The sequence below is a fragment of the Rhinoderma darwinii genome, chromosome 1, assembly GCF_050947455.1.
Source record: "Rhinoderma darwinii isolate aRhiDar2 chromosome 1, aRhiDar2.hap1, whole genome shotgun sequence".
Classification (NCBI taxonomy): Eukaryota; Metazoa; Chordata; class Amphibia; order Anura; family Rhinodermatidae; genus Rhinoderma; species Rhinoderma darwinii.
The window spans coordinates 25708748-25735547 of NC_134687.1; the positions used below are offsets into that span (position 1 = coordinate 25708748).

The window sequence follows — 26800 nt, forward strand, 5'->3', positions numbered from 1 at the left end:
CACACAGCCGACACACTCGCTCTATGGAGCGGACTCAGCCCGTGAGCCCGCTCCATATTCCCCCACCCGGCGTGCGCCATATATATACGGCGGATGTCTGGAAGGGGTTAAAATGCTCACTACACCCCTAGATTAGTTCTTTGAGTGTAATTTCCTAAATGGGGTATTTTTGGGGGTATTTCTTATGTTTTGGCACCTCAAGGGCTCTACAAACCTAAAATGGTACCTGGAAAACATACTACTAAAAAGGAGACCCCAAAAGCCACATGTTGCTCCTTCATTTTGGAAGTCTGTGTTTGAGTCCTGTAGCACACTACGCCATATATGGGATCTTCCTGAAAACTGCAGAATCTGGGTATGAGTTGTGTTTCTCTGTTAACACTTGCTGTGTTACAGAAATAATTAATAAAAATTGTACATTTGCGAGAATTTTAAATTTTTTTTGTAAATTTGACCTCCACTTTGCATAAATTCCTGCGAAACACCTAAAGGGTTAACAAAGTTCCAAAATGCTGTTTTGAATACGTTGAGGGGTGCTGTCTTTAAAATGGGGTGATTTATGGAGTTTTCTAATATATAGACTACTCAAAGTCACTTCAAAACTTAAGTGGTCCCTATAAAAAATAAATTTTGCTAATTTTGTTAAAAATTTGAAAAACTGCAAGTAAACTTATAAGCCTGATAACGTCCTAGAAAAATAAAATTAAAGAAAAAAAATTATTGCTATATAAAGAAAACCTATGGAAAGCCTAATTTATTTAAACATTTGTGTGGTATCATTATCCATTTTAGAATCAGAAAGTTTCAAATGTAGGAAAATGCAAATTGTTTAACATTTTATTTGCATTTTTTTTATTTTATTTATAATTAAAGAGAATACATATTGACTAAAATGTACCACTAACATGAAGTATAATGTGTCATGAGAAAACTATTTCGGTATTCCTTAGATAAGTAAAAGCATTCCAGAGCTATCAACACAAAGTGACACGTCAGATTTGAAAAATGAGGCTGTGTCCTGAAGTGCAAAACTGGCTGTGTCCTTAAGGAGTTAAAATTATTCAACCTCAAAGTCTATAAAAAAAAATAGAAGAATTCTTAATTTAGGCTTCGTTCACATCTGCGTTGGGGCTCCGTTTATGGGTTCCATCTGAGCTTTCTGTCAGAGGAACCCATGAATGGGAACCAAAGTGAAACAAACGGAAAACATAGTTTCTGTTTGCATCACCATTGATGTCAATGGTGACGGATCCGGTGCAAATGGTTTCCGTTTGTCACCGTTTTGTAAGGATACCGTTATTTTGTAGTCGACTACGCTATTGATTCCGTCAAAACAATATCACTATATGTTGATGTCCTTTAGGACGGTCCATCAAAATGTGCTTGGTAAGGGTCTAACCATCAGCCTTTGGTATTATGAAGGAACCACAATGACCCAGTGAGCACTACCGCCCTTTTAATATTTATCCGGGCACTGCAACTCATCTGTACACTCGGCTGTGCCTAGTACTGCAGCTCAGACCAATTTCTTTCTATTTTTAGAATGACTGAATCTATCTAGAAATATCCATACATTGCTGGGACACCCCAATACTAACATCCTCTCACTGAAAAGGCGCCCTTAATCCTGGGATATCCTTATTGTTGGCTACCCCCACTGTAGATTCAGCCTCAATGCTCGGAGACCACCATTGTAGATACACTCTCACTGCTGGGATACCCCACTGTAGATACACACTCACTGCTGGGAGACCCCACTGTAGATACACCCTCACTGCTGGGAGACTTCTACTGTAGATACACACTCACTGCTGGGAGACCCCACTGTAGATACACCCTCACTGCTGGCAGACCCCACTGTAGATACACCCTCACTGCTGGGAGACTCCCACTGTAGATACACCCTCACTGCTGGGAGACCCCACTGTAGATACACCCTCAATGCTGGGAGACCCCCGCTGTAGATACACCCTCAATGCTGGAAGACCCCCTCTGTAGATAAACCCTAATTGCCCACTTTAGATACACCCTCACTACTGGGAGACCCCTGCTGTAGATACACCCTCACTGCTGGAAAACCCCACTGTAGATACACCTTCACTGCTAAAAGACCACTGTAGATACATCCGCACTGCCCACTGTAGATACACCCTCACTACTGGGGAAAAACCCACTTTACATACATTCTCACTGCTGGGGGGGGGGGGGGGTCCCCACTGTAGATACACCCTCACTGCTGGGAGACCCTCACTGTAGATACACCCTCACTGCTGGGAGACCCCACTTTAGATACACCTTCACAGCTGGGAGACTCCCACTGTAGATACACTCTCCCTGCTGGGAGACCCCACTGTAGACACACCCTCAATGCTGGGAGACCCACACTGTAGATACACCCTTACTGCTGGAAGACCCCCTCTGTAGATACACCCTCACTGCTGGAAGACCCCACTGTAGATACACCCTCAATGCTGGGAGACCCCCACTGTAGATACACCCTCACTGCTGGAAGAACCCCTCTGTAGATACACCCTAATTGCCCACTGTAGATACACCCTCACTACTGGGAGACCCCCACTTTACATACATCCTCACTGCTGGGGAGTCCCACTGTAGATACACCCCCACTGCTGGGAGACCCCCACTGTAGATACACCCTCACTGCTAAGAGACCACTGTAGATACACCCTCAATGCTGGGAGACTCCCACTGTAGATACACTCTCACTGCTGGGAGACCCCACTGTAGATAAACCCTCAATGCTGGGAGACCCCGACTGTTGATACACCCTCACTGCTGTGAGACTCCCACTGTAGATACACCCTCACTGCTGGGAGAACCCAACGGTAGATACACCCTCACTGCTGGGAAACCCCCACTGCAGATAGACCCTCACTGCCCACTGTAGATACATCCGCAATGCCCACTGTAGATACACCCTCACTGCTGGGAGACCCCACTGTAGATACACCCTAACTGCTGGGAGACTCCCACTTTAGATACACTCTCATTGTCCACTGTAGCTACACCCTCACTGCTGGGAGACCTTCACTTTAGATACACCCTCACTGCTGGGGGACTCCCACTGTAGACAGTCTCTTAATGCTGGGAGACCCCCACTGTGAAGGTACACCCTCACTGCCCACTGTAGATACACCCTCACTGCCTGGAGATACCCACATTAAATACACCCTCACTGCTTGGAGACCACCATTGTAGATACACCCTCACTGCTGGGAGACCTCAACTAGATACGCTCTCATTAATGAATATTCACTTTGGATACACCCTCGCTGCTGGGATACCGTCACAGTAGATACACTATCACCAGGGTTGCCAACCTGTTTTTTCTTTTTTCAAGACAACTTATCCAAGAATCACAGACACCAAAAAATTGTGCGGATTATTTGGAAAACCACAATGAATTATATAAAATATATAAGTACTTTTATGTCTTAGATTAGAATAGTAATAGTGAACACATTAGCAGCGTGTACTGTGAGGCTATGTTCACACGCGTACTAAAAAAACTTCTAAAAATACGGAGCTGTTTTCAGCCGTTTTTTTTAGCAACTTGCGTTTTCTACAGCCCTTTTTGGAGCTGTTTTTCTATAGAGTCAATGAAAAACGGCTCAAGAAGTGACATGCACTACTTTTTCGCGGGCATTTTTTTAAACGGCCGCGTAAATAAATGCCCCTTCAGAACAGGATGTTTGGAGGCATTCTGCTTCCGATTTTTCGGCCCGAATAACAGCCGAAAATAAGCCGTGTGAATATACCCTCAGGGTATGGGCAAACGCAAACTCAAAAACGTCGGAAAATATGGAGCTGTTTTTCGCGGCCGTTTGGAGCTGTTTTTCTATAATCAATGAAATACGGCTCCAAAAGTGGACAGAACGCCGTTTTTCCCATTGAAATGAATGGGCAGATGTTTGGAGGCGTTATACGAAAATAAGCCGTGTGAACATACCCTTAAGGCTACATTCACACGAGCGTATCAGATTCACGCGCGTGAAAAACGCGTGTGAATCTGGTCCGTTATGCATCAGTGTGCTTTGTGTGCTTTGTGAGGTTCATGCACTCGCAAAGCACATCTTTTTTTTATTTTTATTACTTTCAATTGAATTGATGCGTAAATCACGCACAGCACACGGATGTGCATCCGTGTGCTGTGCGTGATTTTCACGCACCCATTGACTTAGTGAAAAACTTACCAATATAGGCCATTCAGTGAGTTTTATGCAACGGACTCTCGCTGCGTGAAAACTCCTGCATGTGTGAACGGCCCCATTGAAATCAATGGGTCCGTGTGCTGAGCGTGATTTTCCTGCGCGGCACACGGACGTTATTCACGTTCATCTGAATGAGCCCTAAAAGTACAGTCCAGATAATTGCCAGAAGTTCAAACAACTCCCTTCTTTTTTAACGTACTGTTCAGGAATTTACGACAGTTGCCAACCCTGACCCTCAGTAATGGGACACCCTCACTGTAGATACACCCTCAGTAATGGGACACCCTCACTGTAGATACACCCTCAGTAATGGGACACCCTCACTGTAGATACACCCTCAGTAATGGGACACCCTCACTGTAGATACACCCTCAGTAATGGGACACCCTCACTGTAGATACACCCTCAGTAATGGGACACCACCACTGTAGATACACACTCAGTCCTGGGAGACCCCACTGTAGATACACCCTCAGTAATTGGACACCACCACTGTAGATACACCCTCAGTCCTGGGAGACCCCACTGTAGATACACCCTCAGTAATGGGACACCACCACTGTAGATACACCCTCAGTAATGGGACACCACCACTGTAGATACACCCTCAGTCCTGGGAGACACCACTGTAGATACACCCTCAGTCCTGGGACACTACCACTGTATATACACCCTCAATCCTATGAGACCACCACTGTAGATACACCCTCAGTCCTGGGAGACCACCACTGTAGATACACCCTCGGTAATGGGACACCACCACTGTAGATACACCCTCAGTCCTGGGACACCACCACTGTAGATACACCCTCAGTCCTGGGACACCACCACTGTAGATACACCCTCGGTAATGGGACACCACCACTGTAGGTACACCCTCAGTCCTGGGAGACCACCACTGTAGATACACCCTCAGTCCTGGGACACCACCACTGTAGATACACCCTCAGTCCTGGGACACCACCACTGTAGATACACCCTCGGTAATGGGACACCACCACTGTAGGTACACCCTCAGTCCTGGGAGACCACCACTGTAGATACACCCTCAGTCCTGGGACACCACCACTGTAGATACACCCTCAGTCCTGGGACACCACCACTGTAGATACACCCTCGGTAATGGGACACCACCACTGTAGGTACACCCTCAGTCCTGGGAGACCACCACTGTATATACACCCTCAGTCCTGGGACACCACCACTGTAGATACACCCTCAGTCCTGGGACACCACCACTGTAGATACACCCTCACTGCTGGGACACCCCCACTATGTATACCTGTTGCAAATATCTGTGAACCCCTTGTAACAGGACACCTAACCTAATATAAATGCTAATAGTGTTTCCTGCCCTCCTCTGTGACTTGTGAAACCCCTCACTTCAGACGCCTAATAGCCCAGTAAGTGGTCCTTCTGCTTCCTGTCCCCTTTGTTTGGGACCCCTGCTTCCTGTCCCCTTTGTTTGGGACCCCCCTTCATAGTCCCTGTAGCTGTTCCCCTGCACACTTAGTCCCCACACCCCCTCTGCATATCTCCTCCCCCATGGCCTCTCATCCTGCAGTGTGACCAGATCAGATTGCCTCCTGTGACTTCTTCATGGCTCCTGTGACTTCTTCATGGCTCCTGTGGCTTCTTCATGGATCCTGTGACTTCTTCATGGCTCCTGTAAATTCTTCATGGCTCCTGTAAATTCTTCATGGCTCCTGTGACTTCTTCATGGCTCCTGTGACTTCTTCATGGCTGCTGTGACTCCTTCATGGCTCCTGTGGCTTCTCCTCACTCTTCTTTTCCAGGCTGTCTCTGTTTTGGTAATTCTTGTGGATCTGCGGTAGCCGTAGAAGACCCCCACAGTCTCCCCTCACTCATGTAAGTGTTCTTGTGGTCTCTCCTGCTCTCTGAAAATGTAATTTCCTCGGTTCTGCATGGGGTGGGGGGCCAGGGTGGTCTCCACATTCCATTCCTTGTGTGGATGGATGTGACTTGGAAATGAATGGAGTTGTGTATTGCGTGGAACATTTTTCTTGTTGTTTATTTTCCATATAGAGATGCAGCAGAGCTGAGTTTGTTAGGTGCACAGAGCTGAGTTTGTCAGGTGCACAGGGCTGAGTTTGTCAGGTGCAAGCAGAGCTGAGTTTGTCAGGTGCAAGCAGAGCTGAGTTTGTCAGGTGCATTAGAGCTGAGTTTGTCAGGTACAGTAGAACCTGAGTTAGTCGGCGCTGCAAGGGATGAGTTTATCGGGTGCAGCAGAGCTGAGTTTGTCGAGTGCAGCAGAGCTGAGTTTGTCAGGTGCAGCAGAGCTGAGTTTGTCAGGTACAGTAGAGCTGAGTTTGTCAGGTACAGTAGAACCTGAGTTAGTCGGTGCCGCAAGGGATAAGTTTATCGGGTGCAGCAGGGATGAATTTGTCGAGTGCAGCAGGGCTGAGTTTGTCGGATGCTGCAGGACTGAGTTTGTTCTGCAGGAGGTCTAAGTTTGTCAGGTGCAGTAGGGGCTGAGTTAGTAGGGCGCTGCGGAGTGGGTCTGTCGGGTGCAGCAGGGCTGAGTTTGTCGAGTGCAGCAGTACTGAGCTTATCAGGTGTACTAGGGCTGAGTTTGTCTGCTGCTGAAGGGCTGAGCTTGTCGGGTGCAGCAGGGCTGAATTTGTCGGGTGCAGCATGATATTACAATGTGTTACAGGCTCCGTTGTTCTTTATGGATGTGACTTGAAAATGGATTTAGTTTGTGTATTACGAGGAATATTTGATGTTTGTCTTCCATAGAGAGATGCAGCAGAGCTGAATATTTCGAGTGCAGCAGAGCTGCATTTTTTATATTACACTATATATTACGCTTTATACACTATATTATCTCAGAGTAAGGGTATGTTCACACGAGGGCGTCCGTTACGGCTGAAATTACGGGGATGTTTCAGCCTGAAAACATCCCCGTAATTTCAGCCGTACTGGCATGTGCAGGCGCTTGAACGCCGCGTCCATTACGGGCGTAATTAACGCTGCTATTCATTGGAGTCAATGAGTAACGGCTCTAATTACGGCCAAAGAAGTGACAGGTCACTTCTTTGACGCGGGCGTCTATTTACGCGCCGTCATTTGACAGCGGCGCGTAAATATACGCCTCGTGTGAACAGACAAACGTCTGCCCATTGCTTTCAATGGGCAGATGTTTGTCAGCGCTATTGAGGCGCTATTTTCAGACGTGATTCGGGGCAAAAACGCCCGAATTACGTCCGTAAATAGGCCATGTGAACATACCCTAAGGGTATGTGCACACACACTAATTACGTCCGTAATTGACGGACGTATTTCGGCTGCAAATCCCGGACCGAACACAGTGCAGGGAGCCGGACTCCTAGCATCATACATATGTACGACGCTAGGAGTCCCTGCCTCTCCGTGGAACTACTGTCCCGTACTGAAAACATGATTACAGTACGGGACAGTTGTCCTGCAGAGAGGCAGGGACTCCTAGCATCGTACATAAGTATGATGCTAGGAGCCCGGCTCCCTGCACTGTGTTCGGTCCGGGACTTGCAGCCGAAATACGTCCGTCAATTACGGACGTAAATAGTGTGTGTGCACATACCCTAAGGCCCCATGCACACGAACGTATTTTTTCCTGTCCGTAAATACTGCCGTAAATACGGGTCCTTGGTCACACATATTCGACCCATGTTCCAGCAGTATTTAAGGCCCCATGCACATGACCGTAAAAATTGTCCGTAATTGCGGACCCCTTCAGTTCTATTGGCTGCGGACACCTTTCCGTATCGCTACGGATGGGTGTCCGTGCCGTAGAAATGTTCTGAAAATTATGGAGCATGTCCGTTCTTTTGCATTTTACGGGACGTGCTCCCATACTTTGTCGGCGGCCGGCCGTGCCCACAAACAATGTTGCAAATTCATCTCTGCTATGTATGCATAGAACTTTGTCTCTTATGCCCTACTGTCTGTTTTGCATTATGTGTGTAAATATTAACTATATAAAGAAGGGAAATTTTAACTCAAGGATTTGCTACAATGTAACAACTTAAGGGTATGTTCACACGCACTATTTACGGACGTAATTCAGGCGTTTTACGTTTCATTTCAGCTGTAACGAACGTGCACGTGTGAACATACCCTAACTCTAATACCAGAGTGTAAGCTCTTGTGGGCATCGTCTTCCCTCCTTGTGTTCCGGTCCGTCATCCAGCAGTCTCATGCGGTTTTCATTCATTTGTGTTGTGTCCCTTCTGTATTTCCTACCCCGGGATTTTCGGCGCTTTAAAGTAAATAATAAAGGTTATGTTCACACGAGGGCGTCCGTAACGGCTGAAATTACGGGGATGTTTCAGCCTGAAAACATCCCCGTAATTTCAGCCGTACCGGCATGTGCAGGCGCTTGAACGCCGCGTCAATTACGGCCGTAATTAGCGCTGCTATTCATTGTAGTCAATGAATAGCGGCTCCAATTACGGCCAAAGAAGTGACAGGTCACTTCTTTGACGCGGGCGTCTAGTTACGCGCCGTCATTTGACAGCGGCGCGTAAGTTACGCCTCGTGTGAACAGACAAACGTCTGCCCATTGCTTTCAATGGGCAGATGTTTGTCAGCGCTATTGAGGCGCTATTTTCAGACGTAATTCGGGGCAAAAACGCCCGAATTACGTCCGTAAATAGGCCGTGTGAACATACCCTAATAGTACAAGTGAGATCTCACATTTCAATCAAGACAACTTGTGAAAATACTGGCGGGTTTCTCAATATCTTCCACATGTGTTCAAAAGAAACAAAGCTGGATGTGTCTGAAGTAGCAGAGCTGAGTTTGTAATTCGGCACAGCTCATTGTGATATCACAATTTATCATCTGAGAGTCTTATGTAAAACTGCAGGTTAAAGAGGCTCTGTCACCAGATTTTGCAACCCCTATCTGCTATTGCAGCAGATCGGCGCTGCAATGTAGATTACAGTAACGTTTTTATTTTTAAAAAACGAGCATTTTTGGCCAAGTTATGACCATTTTTGTAATTATGCAAATGAGGCTTGCAAAAGTCCAAGTGGGTGTGTTTAAAAGTACAAGTCCAAGTGGGTGTGTATTATGTGCGTACATCGGGGCGTTTTTAATACTTTCACTAGCTGGGCGCTCTGATGAGAAGTAACATCCTCTTCTCTTCAGAACGCCCAGCTTGTGACAGTGCAGATCTGTGACGTCACTCACAGGTCCTGCATCGTGACGGCCACATCGGCAGCAGAGGCTACAGTTGATTCTGCAGCAGCATCAGCGTTTGCAGGTAAGATCGACTTACCTGCAAACGCTGATGCTGCTGCAGAATCAACTGTAGCCTCTGGTGCCGATGTGGCCGTCACGATGCAGGACCTGTGAGTGACGTCACAGATCTGCACTGTCACAAGCTGGGCGTTCTGAAGAGAAGAGGATGTTACTTCTCATCAGAGCGCCCAGCTAGTGAAAGTATTAAAAACGCCCCGATGTACGCACATAATACACACCCACTTGGACTTGTACTTTTAAACACACCCACTTGGACTTTTGCAAGCCTCATTTGCATAACTACAAAAATGGTCATAACTTGGCCAAAAATGCTCGTTTTTTTAAAATAAAAACGTTACTGTAATCTACATTGCAGCGCCTATCTGCTGCAATAGCAGATAGGGGTTGCAAAATCTGGTGACAGAGCCTCTTTAATCTACCATTTTTTTAACTCTTTCGCGGAAGGGGGTGGGTGGGATTCCAACTATAGACAATTATGGCATAGCCACCGGTCCCAATTACGGCAGGAACAGGGAACACTAGAACCCCCCTCCCCTCGGCCCCATTTGGCCGCCTTTTTGAGATGAAATGTAGAGCTGGATGTGAACAGACACGGATCTTTCTATGAGAGTTATGGAAACAGACTGACATTCTTGGGCCGGCTACAGAGTTAATGAACTATTGTAGCTCTGCTACATCTGCATGAGAAGTTACAAAAACCTTCATTTTCTTCTGCTTTCACTCCGGCATCCATATGAATGCTGTAATTTATAAATAAATTCCCCTTCCCCCGCCTTATGCTGTATTCAGACGGGCGTTGCAAAATGCGTGTGTCAATATTTCACGTCCATCCGTCACATCACCAGATTCTTTTGTGCCCCGAGGTCCCCGCCATGGAGATCTATCTGGCTCCAGGGAGGGTTCTGATCTTTTCTTGTCATTGGAGTCATACAAATATTTCCCATAATTTAGTAGCAGAGACGTAACTATTGTACCATCTGTAAGGGGTTGTCTGGTGTAGACCCTATTAAGGAACCCTAAGTTAAAAGAAGGGGCTCCCCATTTATCTATTAGCCGGATCGGAGAGAGACGAAAAGAATATCCCTTACTCTGGATGTCCGCGATACAGAAAACCCATTGATTTCACTTGCTGCTGGGTTCCCCCCTAGATCGCAGTGGATCGCTGGCGGTCTAAAGCGCGCCGTACACGTTAGATAAAAGTCAGGCGGAACCGCACAATTTCAACCCGAAATGAGAGTGTTGAGCCCAGAGGTTTGTATTGACTGATATTTCTTAAACCGGCCACACACATTAGATAGGGATCGGCTGAACGATCGCCTTGTTTATTCCTCCCGATCCCCCATACGCACCCGCACTTGAGCCCGGTTCACGTGTTCTGATCGAGGACAGGGGAGTAAGCCGCTGACAGACACCTCTAGCAGCGATTTATTTCCCTTAAGAACAAAAATTTCGGGTTTGTTGAAATCCAACAGCCCGATACTTCTTTCGGGGGAAAGTCGGGTGCCCCCGAACACATTAGATGGTCGGCTGATCCTGCTGAAATCGGCAAATTTAAGTCCAAAATCTTTACGTGGTTCTAAAATTGGTAGTTTTTAAACCCCCCTACAAGCGCCGCGTGAGAAATCTGAGGCTGAACCGTGTAAACAATGAACGTGCTGTGGATTTTATTCGGCGCAGATTTTTCCTGCTGCGTGTGAACGGAGTTCCATAACGGACTGTTCACTTAGTAGACGCAGGATTTTGTGAGGATTTTGGAGCGGAGTCCTGAACGTGTGAACGTGGCCTCGGCCTGACACGGATCACTTACCGTCACATGCAGGGATTAGTAAAGTGAGCGAGATCCGGCGGCCGCCTCTACACCTGTTATAATCCTTTACTCTCCTTGTCTTCCCCACATAATGTGTGACCCCCGGCTTGTGAACCTCATGTGTTGTGTGCCTGGGATCACACAGGTCCATGGCCAGTACTGACCTCTTGGGCCTTTGACCTTGTGATCCCCTGGGAACCTCCAGGCCTTCAGCTGGGGTCAGAGTGAACATTATCAGTTCTGATCTCCTGCAGGCGACCAGTTTTAGGGTATGTGCACACACACTAATTACGTCCGTAATTGACGGACGTATTTCGGCCGGCAGTCCCGGACCGAACACAGTGCAGGGAGCCGGGCTCCTAGCATCATACTTATGTACGATGCTAGGAGTCCCTGCCTCGCTGCAGGACAACTGTCCCGTAGTGTAATCATGTTTTCAGTACGGGACAGTTGTCTTGCAGCGAGGCAGGGACTCCTAGCATCGTACAGAACTATGATGCTAGGAGCCCGGCTCCCTGCACTGTGTTCGGTCCGGGACTTGCGGCCGAAATACGTCCGTCAATTACGGACGTAATTAGTGTGTGTGCACATACCCTAAGGATGAGTAATAATAGCATGACCCGAAGCAAACAGCATTACAGCGCAGAGTATTTCAGGAAATAAGGGAGTTTATCTTTTTGGGAGGTAGTGACCTGTCCAGAGGCAAAGAGGGAACAAGTGGCAAAAAGGATGCCCATACACCTTAGAGGAAAGTCGGTCGAACCTGCCTATGGGGTGTCCTGACCATCCCCTGACAGCAGATGTCAGTGGGAAGAAGTGAAATCCAACATGACCGATCCTTTGTTGCTATGAGGGTACACGCCTTTCCCCCGTTGAAAACACACGCACGCTCGTGAATGTGTATAGGGTGACTGGAGGATCAGCTACTATGTGATCTTAACAACCTCTTTCCATGTGACCCCATTAGGGCACATGGACGTGATAGGGGGGGGGGGGTCCTCCATGAGCTGCGCTCTAAGTTCTGTTGAATCACATCTGTACATGTATTACATGGACGGCCATTCAAATAAATGTATGTAATACTACATTTCCCCTGTAGTGGCCGCTGCACGGGGAAATGTATAGCCGTTTTATTTTTCTTTAGTGAAATAGGCAGTTATCTTGGGGGGCATACACTCATATTAAAGGGGTTGTATTACCCATAAAATAACAAATCCGGAGCATCATTTCTTAGAACTCTGCATTGTGCCGTTCCTCTGTTATTCCTCCTACAATTTTAGTTTTACCAGCTGGGGGGGCGTGTCCCTACACAGGCTGACAATGTCCAATCAGTTCTCACAGTCTCAGGCTGTGTAGGGACACGCCCCCTGGACAAGTGGAAACGTAACACCCAGTTTTTAATTTATTCATACATTTCTAGGAGGAATAACAGAGGAACGACAAAATGCAGAATTCTAAGTAAAGATGCTCCTGAATTCACTAAAACAGACATATCAGGAGTGCCGATAGGTGAATATCGCCCACAATCGTAGAATGGTTTTCCGCATTGATAATATCTGTAACAAACGGCTGTCAAGGTTTTCCGCAACCTGCCGGAGATGATTTGGACAGACGACTGCAATTTGCAGAAGTGTTGTTTCTATTCCTGAAATGCTTCTGCCATTATCATGATGTCTGTGGTGTGAACCTCCCCGCTAATAGGGCTGAGCGTGGCTTATAATTGCGCAGACTGAGAACTTTTACAGGCCACACCATTCCACTTCCTGTCTGTCCTCAATCACGCGGTTTCTGTCCGGCAGCTCAGCCGTGATTTGCTGTTTATGAGGCTCACACAACGGCGAAGATTTATTGATGTATTTACGCCGGTTTCTTGTATTAAATACATTAAAAAGTTTAGAGTTTGTGCGGAACTTTTTCTTTAAAGAACTTTAAATAACCGTCACTAGTGGCGGACATGCCGACAGCCTGACGGAAAAAAATAAACTTTCCTGTAATTGACGCTTTCAGTGCCACTTTTTAAAATATATTTAAAGTACACCTTCCGTTTTTGTAAATGCTTTGAAAGTTTTTATTGTAAATAGAAGGGATTTTCCAAACACCAATTACCCGTCCGCGGTTGTAGCTCTTTTTTTTTCTCTTATCCTCTGTTAAATGATAAACTTCTGGCTACCTGCAGCTGCCACTAGAGGGAGCCTAGGAGTTTACTGTGTTATCAGTAAGTTCAATGTGTAGACAGTATGCAGTAAACTCATAAGCTCCCTCTAGTGGTAACTGCAGGTAGCTATTAAAGATTAACCAGTACAGAATTTTGGACCTAAAAATGACATGGTGTTAAAAGGAGGACGTTCACTTTAACCAGCGCAGCAATCGGAATATCATGAAGCTGGGCTGTGTGCTCCATAGTGAAGGCAACCACCTAGGGCTGGGTGATTTAGGGTATGTTCACACGCTTAGAAAAAACGTCTGCAAATACGGAGCTGTTTTCAAGGAAAAACAGCTCGTGAATTTCAGACGTTTTTTAAGCAAACTCGCATTTTTCGTGGCGTTTTTTATGGCCATTTTTGGAGCAGTTTTTCTATAGAGTCAATGAAAACGGCTCAAAAAAGGGCTCAAGAATTACTTCTTTTTACAGGTCGTCTTTTTACGCACCAAAACGGCCACGTAAAAAAACGACCCGTCAGAACAGAATGCCGTATTTCCCATTGAAATCAATGGGCAGATGTTTGGAGGAGTTCTGCTTCCGATTGTTCAGATGTTTTTTTGGCCATTTAAAATTCCAGACGGCCTGAAAAAAACTGCGTGAACAGGGCCTAAAAGTCCCCTATTGGGACTAGTAAAGTTCATGTTTGTAAAAAATAATGGCACAAAAAATGACAATAAACACATATAATATAAATAGAATACACTTTATTAACCCCTTACTGAGCGGGCCTGAAAAGACCTTAATGACCAGCTACATTTTTCCGTTTTTGCCTCTCTGCCTTTCAGCAGCCATAACTTTTTCATTTTTTCATTGACGTGGCCGTATGAGGCCTTGTTTTATGCGAGAGAAATATTCTCGGCACTGTTTTTCTTGTTTATTTTTTATCCCGTTTCACGCTAAATTACCCGTTAGATTAATTCTTCAGGTTATTACGGTCGTGTAGATGCCTAATATGTGTAGGTTTTTTGTTTTTATTTAGTGTAGGGGCAATAAAATTATATTTTATGCAAAACTATGACTTTTTTTGTGGACTTTTTATTTATTTATTTTTTTTGTTACTTTTTTTTTTTTTAATCTCATTAAGGGAAAACTTTATTTATAACTTTTTTTTTTTTACTTGTAATGTATTAGCATACTCCTGTATACTAAGGGTATGTACACACGCACTAATTACGGACGTAATTCGGGCGTTTTTGCCCCGAATTACGTCCGAAAATAGTGCCTCAATAGCGCTGACAAACATCTGCCCATTGAAAGCAATGGGCTGACGTTTTTCTGTTCACACAAGGCGTATATTTACGCGCCGCTGTCAAATGACGGCGCGTAAATAGACGCCCGCGTCAAAGAAGTGACCTGCCACTTCTTTGGCCGTAATTGGAGCCGTTATTCATTGACTCCAATGAATAGCAGCGCCAATTACGTCCGTAATGGACGCGGCGTTCAAGCGCCTGCACATGCCGTTACGGCTGAAATTACGGGGATGTTTTCAGGCTGAAACATCCCCGTAATTTCAGCCGTTACGGGCGCCCTCGTGTGAACATACCCTTATACATTACACTGTCTCACTATGACACAGGCTGCTGTTAGTAGTGGGCCCGAACAGCAGGCAAACTGAACAGACAGCCCTGGGGTCCTTTGTAGGTCCCCAGGGCTGACTGCAGAGGGATTCCTCAGTGTTTTATCGCATCACCGGGGGATAAAAAAGGGGGAATTCCCTTTGATCATACCGCAGTCACAGACTAAGGCAATCAAAGGGTTAAACAGCTGGGGTCCGAATGTTTTCCGACCCCAGCTGTGCTCAGGAGGCTTCTCTAGGATCAGGAGCTGTAAGTTACAGCTCCTGCTTAGAGGACGAGCGCTCATCAGCCTCATCTACAGCGACGCCAAAAGAAGTCGCTGTAGACTAAGCACCTGCGCCGCCTGACGTCAAAAGACAGTGGGCGGTCGGGAAGGAGTTAAATAAACATCACAAAACCCTATATAAGGCTAAGTTCACATCTCGTTTTTACTTTACGTCTGACGTACACGTTTTGACAGGAGAAAACAGTGTGAAAACGTGTACCACGGCGCGCACATTGATTTCTATGGTCAGGACGGAGGCCCTAATGGTGCAGTTTGTGCTTACGTTGTATCCTTTTTTTTCCCATGTCCTGAGAAGCGTAGTCTGCTACGCTTTTCAGTACTTTTCCAAAATGCATACGTTTTTTTTTGTATTGAAGTCAAGACGACGTATGCAATATTAAATAGTATACGTTTTTATAACCTTATATGGGAAATCTTGACTTTACAAAGTTTGATTTAGCTACAGAACAAAAAAACGTATACATTTTTATAAGTAAAAATACTACAAAAAAAGTAAGTATATGTTACAAATGCATACGTTTTTGTAACTTTAAAAACGTATGCGTCATCGTATACCACAAACGTGTGCACAAAGCGAGACGTGAACTGAGCCTAACATAGACATTTGATATCTCCATAGCCTCCATTCCTTCAGGGAATTATGAGGCAGATTTTGAACTGCCTGGGCTTTTTTTCCCACAGTTTTTCGCTTGCGGCCTTTGAAGCTAATTCAAGAACGAAAGGCAAAAACGCAGCGCATGCTTGGAAAGGAGCGCTGTAGTTTTTTTTTCTGCTTCCCATTGACTTCAATGGAACGGACCAAAGCCGCCTGGGAAAAAAACACCTCTGCCTCCCATTAAAATCAATGGGGGGCGATCTCGGCCGTCCTTTGGCGCTGATTCCAGCGTGGTTTCCGCATCCAAAATCAGCGCCAAAACAGGGCCTAACAACACAGTAAACACATTTATGGTGAGGACAAATTGGCGCAAATGCTTCTTTGCTGCATTTTCTGCTTTCAAAAAAATGAATAAATAAACACTGTTCACACTGAGTTTTTTGCCGCGGTATTTGCCACAGAAACGGAGTCAAAAATCAGCCGAAGTTGAATCCCTTCGATTAAAAAAAAAAAAAAGCGTCTATAATCGTGGCAAAAAATGCGTCAAAAAACCTGTGTGGTGCAAAACTACTTAAAAAAAACCGGAGCTGATTTTTCCAGGCAGAATTTTGTGCCTGCAAAAAACTCAGTGTGAACAGTCCCTTATATGCGTATCGGAAAACACAGCGAAAAACAAGACCCCAAACATCTACATCAATGTAAACATAAAAAAGTTCTGGCTGTGGGATATTGGTATATAAAAGTTTTGCTTAGTGTGGCTGCACCCGTCTCCCTGGCATCCGGAGCGCACCCTGACAGTCTGATAAATTCGATACTGGTGGCGGGAGGAGGAAGCCTGCATCGAATATATCAGTTTCCTGTTCCCGGTTCCAGCTCACTAAACTTTCTTTTGCTTCTTTAAAAAACAAGAAAATCAAGAATCCTCCATGAGTTTCAAAACTAGAACAATTTTATTTTTAGGACGTATCGCCCGTTCCGAGAATCACCCGAGTATTTGCCCCCGGCCCCGTTTCTGCTATAAAAAGTGAAGCAAAGTGGCGACATAAAATATATAACAAAAACTTGCTCTGCTCTGGATAATTGGCGTAAAACTTTACAGATTAAAAAAGAGCAAGTTGTGTGTGATCAAAGTTGGTGATGTGTGAATGGAAAATGCTTAGTAGCGGAAAATGCCCATTATGCGGATGCGGGGCCGGTGGATCGGACATTGCTGAGCCGTGCTGATTTCTGCGCCGTTCCTTCAAGTGTTTACAGAAGAGAATGTTCTCTGCTCCACGACCCCGGGAATCTGTGCAGGTCAAGATCCCGGAACAAGGGGGTGCAGAGGTCGCCGTTGTACCTAGACCCTGCCGCCTTAGGGGACCCAAAAGGTCTCTACCCCTTATGAAGAGACCAGTACTATAAATGGCAGATGATACTTGGGGGCCTGTTACCGATTTTGCTTTGGGACCAAAGAGCTTCATTGATAGAGTTTCTTGGGCAAAAAATAGGGCTCTGTATGGGTGCTCATGGTCCAGTCTGTGGTAGCGGCTTTCTAAAAAAAAGTCCCAATGGATCAAGGTCATCCGGAGAATTAGGCTTTTTTTTTCTATTCTTCATAATTTTATGTATCACTTGTATCCTTAGTGCAAGTGAATGCGAAATACATAGGATTAAAGGGGTAGTATGAGATTTTAAAAAATAGCCACAGCGCCACTCCTGTACATAGGTTGTTTCTGGTATTGCAGCACAGCTTCTTTTAAGTGAATGCCGCAATACAAGTCACAACTTATGGACAAGAGTGGCGCTGTTTCAGGGGAAAGGGGGAACAGAACCTTTTTTTTTTCTCTAATCACATACAACCTTCTTAATTCACTTACTTTAATTCTTTCTTGTTTGGGTTTTTAACCTGTTCAGTCCCTGGATATCAGAGGCTGTTTCCTCGTATTTTTCAGACTGTTGAACCACAAATCCTAGGAATGTGGGGCCTCCAGCAAATCCCTGACATAGGGTCAAGGATTTACAAAAATTCTTCACGTATTCGTGTGTGTTGGTTGTAATGTCGCACTCTTGTAGGATTTCTTTCTACGGGAATATCTTCCATTGACGACTAATCGCATACAATGACTAATAACTCCAGTACAATATGAAAAAAGGTCACGGGAAAGCGGAGAACACAGTCTTCTTTGTGTAGCCATTTCTAGTCGGTGGCTGTACTAGTTATATATACGCTCCATGAAAGTGGTGTAAACCCAAGGCCGTTCCATTCCACACCTTCTGTAGCTGTTATTACAGCCGGGCCGTAATATTCTATAAAAACTTAAGGGCGCAGGTGAAAGTTGACGGATATGAGCTCTTCTCTGAGAGAACCCGCCGTGGTGGCCGAAAAAGTCGATTTGTGATATTGCTGAAGCATCCTCTATACAGTTTATTGTAGATTTTTTTTATTACTGGGAAACCTTTATTTTCTGCTTAACTTTTTGGATACTTCCACCACTGCACCATTGAAATTTAACGGCGATAAATAGATTTGGGGTATTTACATGACCTCCAACCCCTTAGTTTTAAAAGTTAAGAGTCCCACTTTCCCCCCCTCATATTTTAGGAAGAAGACTGTTTACAGCCTGACTTCTAGAACCGAAGCTTCACCTTAATTGGGATGTCTGGTTTAGAAAACCGCTTTTCATACATCCAATTAGGAAACGCTGAGTTAATAGAGAGGGTCCCCCATTTAGGACCTGCATTTAATAGCAGAGAGTAGCTACAAAGAGCATGATTTGCTGTGGAGGAACCGACGCGTCTATATCACGGACAGCACATGGATTTAAATGGGAACTGTAATACTTTGTTTCTTCTGCGGAGGCACTGCAGAGAAATTGAGCACTTGTTGTCAGGTTCCCCCACTGATTATAGCTGATCACTGGTGGTCCCAGCAGAAAGATATCCTGTGAGCAGCTTAACCTCTTAAAGCACCGTACCATATGATGAAGGAGCGATCAACAGCAGGAGGCTGGCTGTGATTGACAATCCGGCTCCTACTGTAACAGCTGGTACCAGGGAAACCTTTGATCCCAACCTTTAACCCTTTAGATGCTGCGGTCAATAGCAACCGTGGCATCTAAGGAGCTTGACCGAGGTGGAAGGCTACCTTTATCTGCCCATCAGAGACCCGTGACACAATCGCAAAGTGATGTGTCACTATGGCAACTGGGGGCCTAACAGTGGACCCCATGTCTGCCGAAGGCATCTGCCTATTCGGCATGCCCTACGTAGTCTTTGGAATTACACCATATATAAAATGGACCGATCCCATAAGAACCTACAGGAAGTATCATTTCCTCCATTGTTGCCCTGCTGGAGCCTCGGGCAGTATACAGCCATTGTATCCTCTCCATACATTGCAGACATTCAGAATATACAAAGGCTGAAAAGAAATGGCAGGCACCTTGAAACTCTACACCTTCCTGCGGGTTATTATCCCATCAATCCTGCTAATGGCGGAAGCAATTTCCAACAAAAACTTTATGTAAGAAAATTTTTGGATGGGGAAGAAAGGCAACTGCAGGCGATGCCACTACACAGTTCTAGGAAGGGTTCTTCTTTACAACTGTGTTATTGATTGTGGGAATTCATGCCGTTTGTTCACAGACATCTTCCACTCTGCTACATGTAAACCCAGTCTTATCATGGTCAAAGGATCTTGTTGGCAAATCACAGGGGATCTACTGTCAATATGATGTCCATGTGCTCAAACTATCGGCAACCTGGGAGAAATCTGGATCGGATTGGTTGGATTTTTATCTGTCCAGTCCTCTTTCCAATCATCAAGATAAGTTGTGCCAGATATTTCCTTACGTCCTTGCTGTAAATACACTATTTGGTCAAAAGTATGGAGACACCCAACCATCTCACCTATATCAGCTTGTTGGACGTCCTATTTTAAAACCATGGGTGTTAATATGGAGTTTGGCTATCTTTTGCAGCCGCAACAGTTTCCACTCTTCTGGGAAGGCGTTTTCTAAGCTTTTGGTGTGTACCTATGAGAGTTTTTGCCCATTCAGCCAAAAGAGCATTTGTGAGGTCAGGCCCCGATGCTGGATGATAAGGTCTGGCTCGCAATTGGCCCTTCAATTCATCCTAAAGGTGTTGGATGGGGTTGAGGTCAGAGCTCCTCCATACCAAACTCCTCATCCCCACGTCTTTATGGAGTTCGCTATGTGTACAGGAGCGAAGTCATGCTGGAACAGGAAAGGGCCGAACTCCAAACTGTTACAATTCTGTAACATTGTTTTGTATGTTGTAGCATCAACATGACCCTTCACTGGCAATAAGGGGCCAAATCCTGAAAAACAGTCTCAGACCATTATCCCTCCTCTACCAAATGTTACAGTAGTCACTATGTCTGCCGGTAGGTAGTGTTCTCCGCACATCCGCCACACTCAGATTCCTCCATCAGACTGCCAGATAGTGAGACATGATTAATCCCTCCGGAGATCACGCTGTTCTAGTGGTGGCGTGCTTTACACTACTCCAGCCGACGCTTGGCATTGTACATGGTAATCCTTGGCTTGTGTGTAGCAACAATAGAACCCATTTCATGAAGCTCTGGATGCACACTTCTTGTCCTGATGTCATTTTGAGGCAGTGGATCTCTGTAATGAGTTATACAACAGAGGATTGGTGATTTTTGTGCGCCACACACTTTAGCGCTCGGTGGCCCCTCTGTATGAGTTTGCGCTTCACGGCTGAGCTGTTTTTACCCCTAGACGCTTTCACTTCACAACAATAGCACTTACAGGTGACCGGAGCACATCTGGCAGATAATAATAGCACTTACAGGTGACTGGGCCAGATCAATTATCAACATACATATTATGTTGTCAGTGGATCCTATTTTGTATGGGCAGATTAATACTATGGGTTATAAGAAAAGTCCACCAGAGACATTGATGGTATATCCTTTTTTTTTTAGTGCATATAGAGCAAAACAGTACAGTATTGATCCTTTTACACAGGCCAATGATCGGACAGACGAGCATTTATACGGGCAACGATCATCCAATGAATGAGCAAATACTTGTTCATCGGCTGATCGGTTCGTTTATGCGGCCAATAAAATGGTCTCAAGTCGGCAAAACAACTCCCTGTGTAAACAGGGGGATGTGCTGCCGACATGACGGAAATGTGTGTGGGCGAACGATCGTAGTAACGTTGATTGGCGCTTATTGACATGGCCCTTATCGGACCGTGTAGTATCAGCTTTAGATGCATGCAAACAGATAACTTGTATGCCTATCTATAAGACATCGCAACTGTTGGAGTCAGTGCCGAAGGGAAAAGAGCCACCTGATTATATTTTCTGACAACTAAACAAAGTGTAAAATAAACACTTAACAGGAAACAACCCCGCGTGGAGTAGAGTTATTTCTGGTAAATGTAGTTTTGGGATCAAGTATGTCACATCTGGGGAAAGGATGGGGATCAACATATTTCCTAGCTGTAATGAAAGTTTCCAACTGGAAAGTCCTGTCCGAGGTGGAGGGGTAGTTTTCAGGGTCTAAGATGAGACCGATTTTAGGTTCTCTGTGACCCTCATTCTCATCGTATCATGCAGAAATGTAACGACTTGGGACAAAAAGCTCCTGAATTCGGGCAGTTCCGGTGTAAATAGATAAAAGAATGTACTGGGGGCCCTATAGCACTTAGGGCAGAGGCCTGGAGTGTTCTGCTCAAATTTATGTAATCTGGCCGCAGTGTGGTAGGCTTGATGAAGAATATACAGATGGGTGCCATGCACCCCATGATTAGGGGAGAGCAACTTGTGTGTGTCCAAGGTAAAGACGATTGTTCAACCGTTATATCCCCAACATCAGCCTCTCATGTTATATAAAAGGAGGAGGCGAGACCCACACCAGGAGGGTTAAGTACACATTTAGAGATCGTGAAGTCAGAGAGGGATGGCATTGAGTTATTAAATTGAGCCTGGAGGGTATGTTGGATCGGAAGGAAGTGAAAGAGAAGGTTATTTGGAAAGTTAGAGTTTGGAATGAATTAAAGAGGTAATCCCAAAATCAACAGTTAATGGTCTGATTGCTCGAAGCCCCCCCCGCTTGGATCCCCCCCCCGATCACGAGAACTGAGGTCCTGAACTGCCCGTTCCTCCTCACTGCTTGACGGCAGTGAGAAGTACATGAGTGGAGCGTGTAGACGCTTTATTCAAAGTCTATGGGAATGAGTACAGTGCTTGCCTATTTCCGTCAGTCCCATAGACATTGAATGGAGCGGCAGATGCTCAACCAATACTCTATTCAAGCTCATCCTCTTCGCGGGGGATGCAGTCACGAGGAGCGGGTGGTTCAGGATCCCCGTTCTGTCATTCGGTAGTGCTCTTGTGGATAGGTGATAATTGTTAATTCTGCCACTTAGAATGTATTTTCCCCAGGTATAAAAGGCCTGATCTCTCCAACAATGTGGCACATCCAAGGCTCCAGTTTTCCATTATGCCACAGGGGGTAAGGGTATCATATGTACCCACTTAAAACAGCTTACAGATGGCTTTCCAGATGAGAAGGGCTTGTATGAGGGTAGTAAATCTTAGGGGAGCCCGTGGAGAGTCATTATATACCTAAAACAGGACATGCAACAGGTGGGAGTTATCTAGCGCAAAGGGGTGGACAATAGACTCTGGTGCCCTAACCCTATCCTCTCTTCCCCACCATCAGCGATTGGGAGGCCCAATAGTACAGTTTAAGGCCAGGTAAGGCCACTCCACTCAGATCCCAGGGGTGTTTTAGTACCTGCCAGCGCAATCTAGCTCTGCGATTATGCCGAACCAAGGAAGATAGGAGCGTATCAATTTTATGGAAAGGTTTGGAACTAATATACAAAGGGAACAGAAGTAGCACTTTCGTTATTTTGGGTTTGGGGAGAAGGATTATTTAGACTAGAAGGAGGTAGCTTGATCTAGATAAATTGGTCAGTTACGGGATGTTACGGGTATGAAAGTTGCCCAAGGAACAGGAGAACTGAATGCCTAGGTTGGTAAATTGGGTGACCCATTTCCAGGGGAGCTGGGATATCTGTCTGGAGACCACCGTCCAGGGTGTAAAATACAGGACTAATCCTAGTTACCTACAATCCAGAGTAAGGACCATTGTCAGCCATGCTATCTAGGGCAGCTGGCAATGAAACCTGTAAATACGAGAGAGTATCCTCTGAACTTCTGGAGAGACTAAGGTTCCTGGATGCAGGCAGGTAACGGCTCCATAGTAATGGCATACAGCATGGGGGAAAGGTGGCAGCCCTGGCAAGTTCCCTTAAGTATAGGGAAGCTGTCTGATGTATACCCATTCACATTCACTTTTGCAGTTGGGTTAGTGTAGCATACTATAGCAGTACCCACTTGATGAAGGTGCGGCTAAATCTCATCCTCCTCATGTCCTCCCAAAAAAAAAAAGTCGAAAGCCTTATTGACGTCTAAGTAGAGGACAGCGTGTTCTCCTCCATTGTGATTCGTCTGAAGGGCTGTAAAAATGCATCTTAAATTGAGGACGGTGGAGTTTTTTGGCATAAACCCTGTCTGGTTGTGGTGTATCATTTGAAGTATAACTGAGTGGAGACGGTTTGCTACTAATTTGGCTAACAGTTTAACGTCCGTTTGAAGGAAAGAAATTGGTCTGTGGCAGGGGCCGAGGGCATGATCCTTCCCTGTCCTGGGTATGTTGACTATAATCGCTTCGGACATCGTAGCTGCCAGGGAGCCTGCCTGAAATGTCTGTTCAAACAGTAGTTTAAAGGGAACCTGTCACCAACATTTCCCCTATTGAACTCTACTCACCCCTCGCTGGCGGCTGCTGTCAAAAGTTCATTGCCGTTATCCCCTCTCCTAAACTCCTCCACCAACTGTAAATAACGGTTTGCAAACCTGGTAATAATCCGGCAGTCTTATTCGTTCCCCTTCTTATGCCACCTCGCTGAAAACTGGCCCGCCCTGAATGCCAAAATCTGGACTATAAATGCGCCCGTCATGTATGGTCCGACACCATTCCCAGCTTCGTCCGAGCCTCAAATCTAGTTACTGCGCATGCGTCGCTATGGTGTCCCGTTGTGCGCACGCACCAGAACAGGACATCGATGCGCAAGCGTGGGATTACGTGTGTGCTGGGGGGAGGCGAGGAGCTGTCAATCAAAAGTAAGGAGGCGGGGTTAACTCGGAAAGGCTTGAGGAATGAAGATATGACTCTTTTATTCTCATTAGGATACGGTGCAGGAACACAAAAAAACGGAATACTAAAGGTACAGAGCCGACTTAGAAGATAATTATAGGTTATATAAAAAAGATTTTTCACTCAATTCCACCAGGTGCTGCCGGTTTAATCGGTGAAATCCTGGTGACAGGTTCCCTTTAAATGTAAGAGACCCTGGAGGGGGGGGGGCAGGGCGTGAGACCCTGGAGATTCATTGTTCAGGATATGACCAACTCTATTTCCGGTTGGATCGGGGGCTGGTCTAAGATATCTCTAGTCTCTTGGGAGAGATTGGGTCAGGTCCTGTGGATTTGGTAGAATATGTAGCATAAAAGGACCCAGAGGAAAAAGAGGGTTAAGGCCTTCTCCCAAATGACACCCTTGATTTCAGGCTACTATTTGGTATTAGGAGCACAATTTAGTGGGTACTCGGATGATTAAATTTGGGAAGGCTGACTTACTGGAATCTTAATTGGGAGTGATTCAACTTATTTTGGCTTTTTTTGGAAATTTGGATGTAACGGGACTGGCCTGATTTCGTGTATTTGTTTCTCCTTTTTCTTTTGCGATACATGCAGAACACATTTCTGTTTTTTTTCTATGTGGAGTTACGCCAGACCTTGCTTCCTTATCGGAGAGTGCTGGTGACCGGCTGATTATCTGGTATGTTTATATTTTCTTTCGAGATGAGTTCCTAGGTGATTGGAGATGGGCACTGGCGACTCCTCCATCATCTGTCGATCCTCCCCATGTAGACCTTGATCACTGGTTTTCTTTATCTTTGTGCTCAATTTCACATTCTTTTACTATTTCTGTTTATTTTCCTTTTTGAGATAATGCTATTTATGAGTCATTCTTGATTTATTTGAAATGCTGTACTGGGCATCTATTTTCTGTGAATCGTTAGGGTATGTTCACACACTAGACTAAAAAATGTCATTCTGACACTCTGGTTTTATGTTTACAAACAGAAAAGAATGAGGGGCTTTTCTGTTTTCATTCATTTATTTTACTACTGTAGCGCGCATCACCCGGAAGTGCTTCCCTGTGCCGTGCGAGATTTGCACGCACTCATTGACGTCAATGGGTGTGTGTTGCGCGAAACACGGCCAAATATAGGACATGTCATGAGTTTTACGCAGCGGACACACGTTGCGTGAAATTCACTGACAGTCTGAACGGCCCCATTCACTAACATAGGTCCGTGCGAGGCGCATGAAAATCACGGGCGTAGCACGGACGTATAACACGTTCGTGTGAATAAGGCCTTAGAAGCATAAACTCTCCAAAGGTTTTTCACCGCTGAAGCCATAGATGGTATACCTTATCTGACTGGTGGGACCGCTACCAATACATAGAATAAAGGGGGGCAATAAATACGGCTTTGTTCTAGTTCTTATAAAGTGTCAGGTCAGGAGTGAAGCTTTGTAAGGGAGAAAAATACGACCAGACGCCAATGGAGGAAAATGTATTGTATTTCAATCCAGCCGGACGATGTGCAGCCGATGACACGGAGCAGCGCAAGGAGAGCAAAGCTTCTTATCAGCACAAGGTTTACAGCCTGGTGTTATTAGATTAAACAGGACGTAAATATTCTCAGTGTTAAAGGGTAACTAAACTTAAAAAAAAACATTTGACATGTCATGGTGACATGTCAGAAGTTTTGATCAGTGAGGGTCCGAGCGCTGAGACCCCCACCGATCACTAAAACAAAACGGCAGAAACGTTTGGGCTGTGCCGCTTTGTTTATGATCGGCTTTTCTCGGAAAGCCAAGCAAGCGGTGTATGGGCTCAAAGACTTTCTATTGGGCCTGACACCACTGCGCTTCTGACGCTTCGTTTTAGTGATCGGTTTTAGGACTCAAACCCACACCGATCAAAACTTTTGACATGTCACTGACATGTCGAAAGTGTTTCAAAAATGGAGTTACCCTTTAAATGGGCACTATAGTCTCCACTGATATGGTCATGAATTACACAGTAAACCTGCCTATAATAAATGGTAGTAACATTTTACAAATAAATTGACCTAAATACCTTTTTTTTCTATTCTAAATGTTACTCCCATCATGCCTCAATAAGATCACCTCTAAGGAGTCTTTTTTTCCAAGCAGAACAAGCAGGATTTTCCTAGCCTCTCATTATAAGAGGGACCTCCCATCGTATTTAATAATTTAGTCTCCGGCCTTAGAACACTTTCCAGCTCTGATATATCCTTTTTACAGTGTGAAGCCCAAAGCGTAATGCCATTTTGGAGATGTTTACTTACAAAGGATTTAAAGAGGGGCAATATTAAATTGTGATCACAGGTTTTTATATACCCTAAAACCATATTTGCTTTTGCAGGTGCTGCTTGGCATTGAGTTCTTCTGCTTAGCTTATTTATAAAGAAGAAAAAAACATTGCGATAGCAATCTACGAACGCCATGACTACCTAAAACACTATATATATGCATGCCTTACAGCTGAATCTACATACAATAGTGAAGTTCTTAGTGCACATTTTGATCAAATTGTGTGAGCCCACCTGCCACGACAAGGTGAACCTCTATGAGGTGGGTCCCTAATCTAAAAATACACCTCTGTTCTGGAGAATATATTGTACTT

General features: G+C 45.2%; 1 protein-coding gene across 3 annotated transcripts in view; it reads left to right on the forward strand.

Moving 5' to 3' along the window:
• ST3GAL5 (ST3 beta-galactoside alpha-2,3-sialyltransferase 5) overlaps positions 1-26800 on the forward strand; it is a 439220-nt gene that overhangs the window by 354436 nt on the left and 57984 nt on the right. Inside the window, exon 1 of one of the 3 annotated variants that reach the window (XM_075856669.1) lies at positions 5789-6101. The exons of 1 other annotated variant lie outside the window; for it this stretch is intronic. The gene's annotated coding sequence lies outside the window, so the exon portion shown is untranslated. Of the gene's footprint in view, positions 1-5788; positions 6102-24772; positions 24857-26800 lie in introns of those variants that run through there. One more of the 3 variants, XM_075856687.1, reaches the window with a different exon arrangement.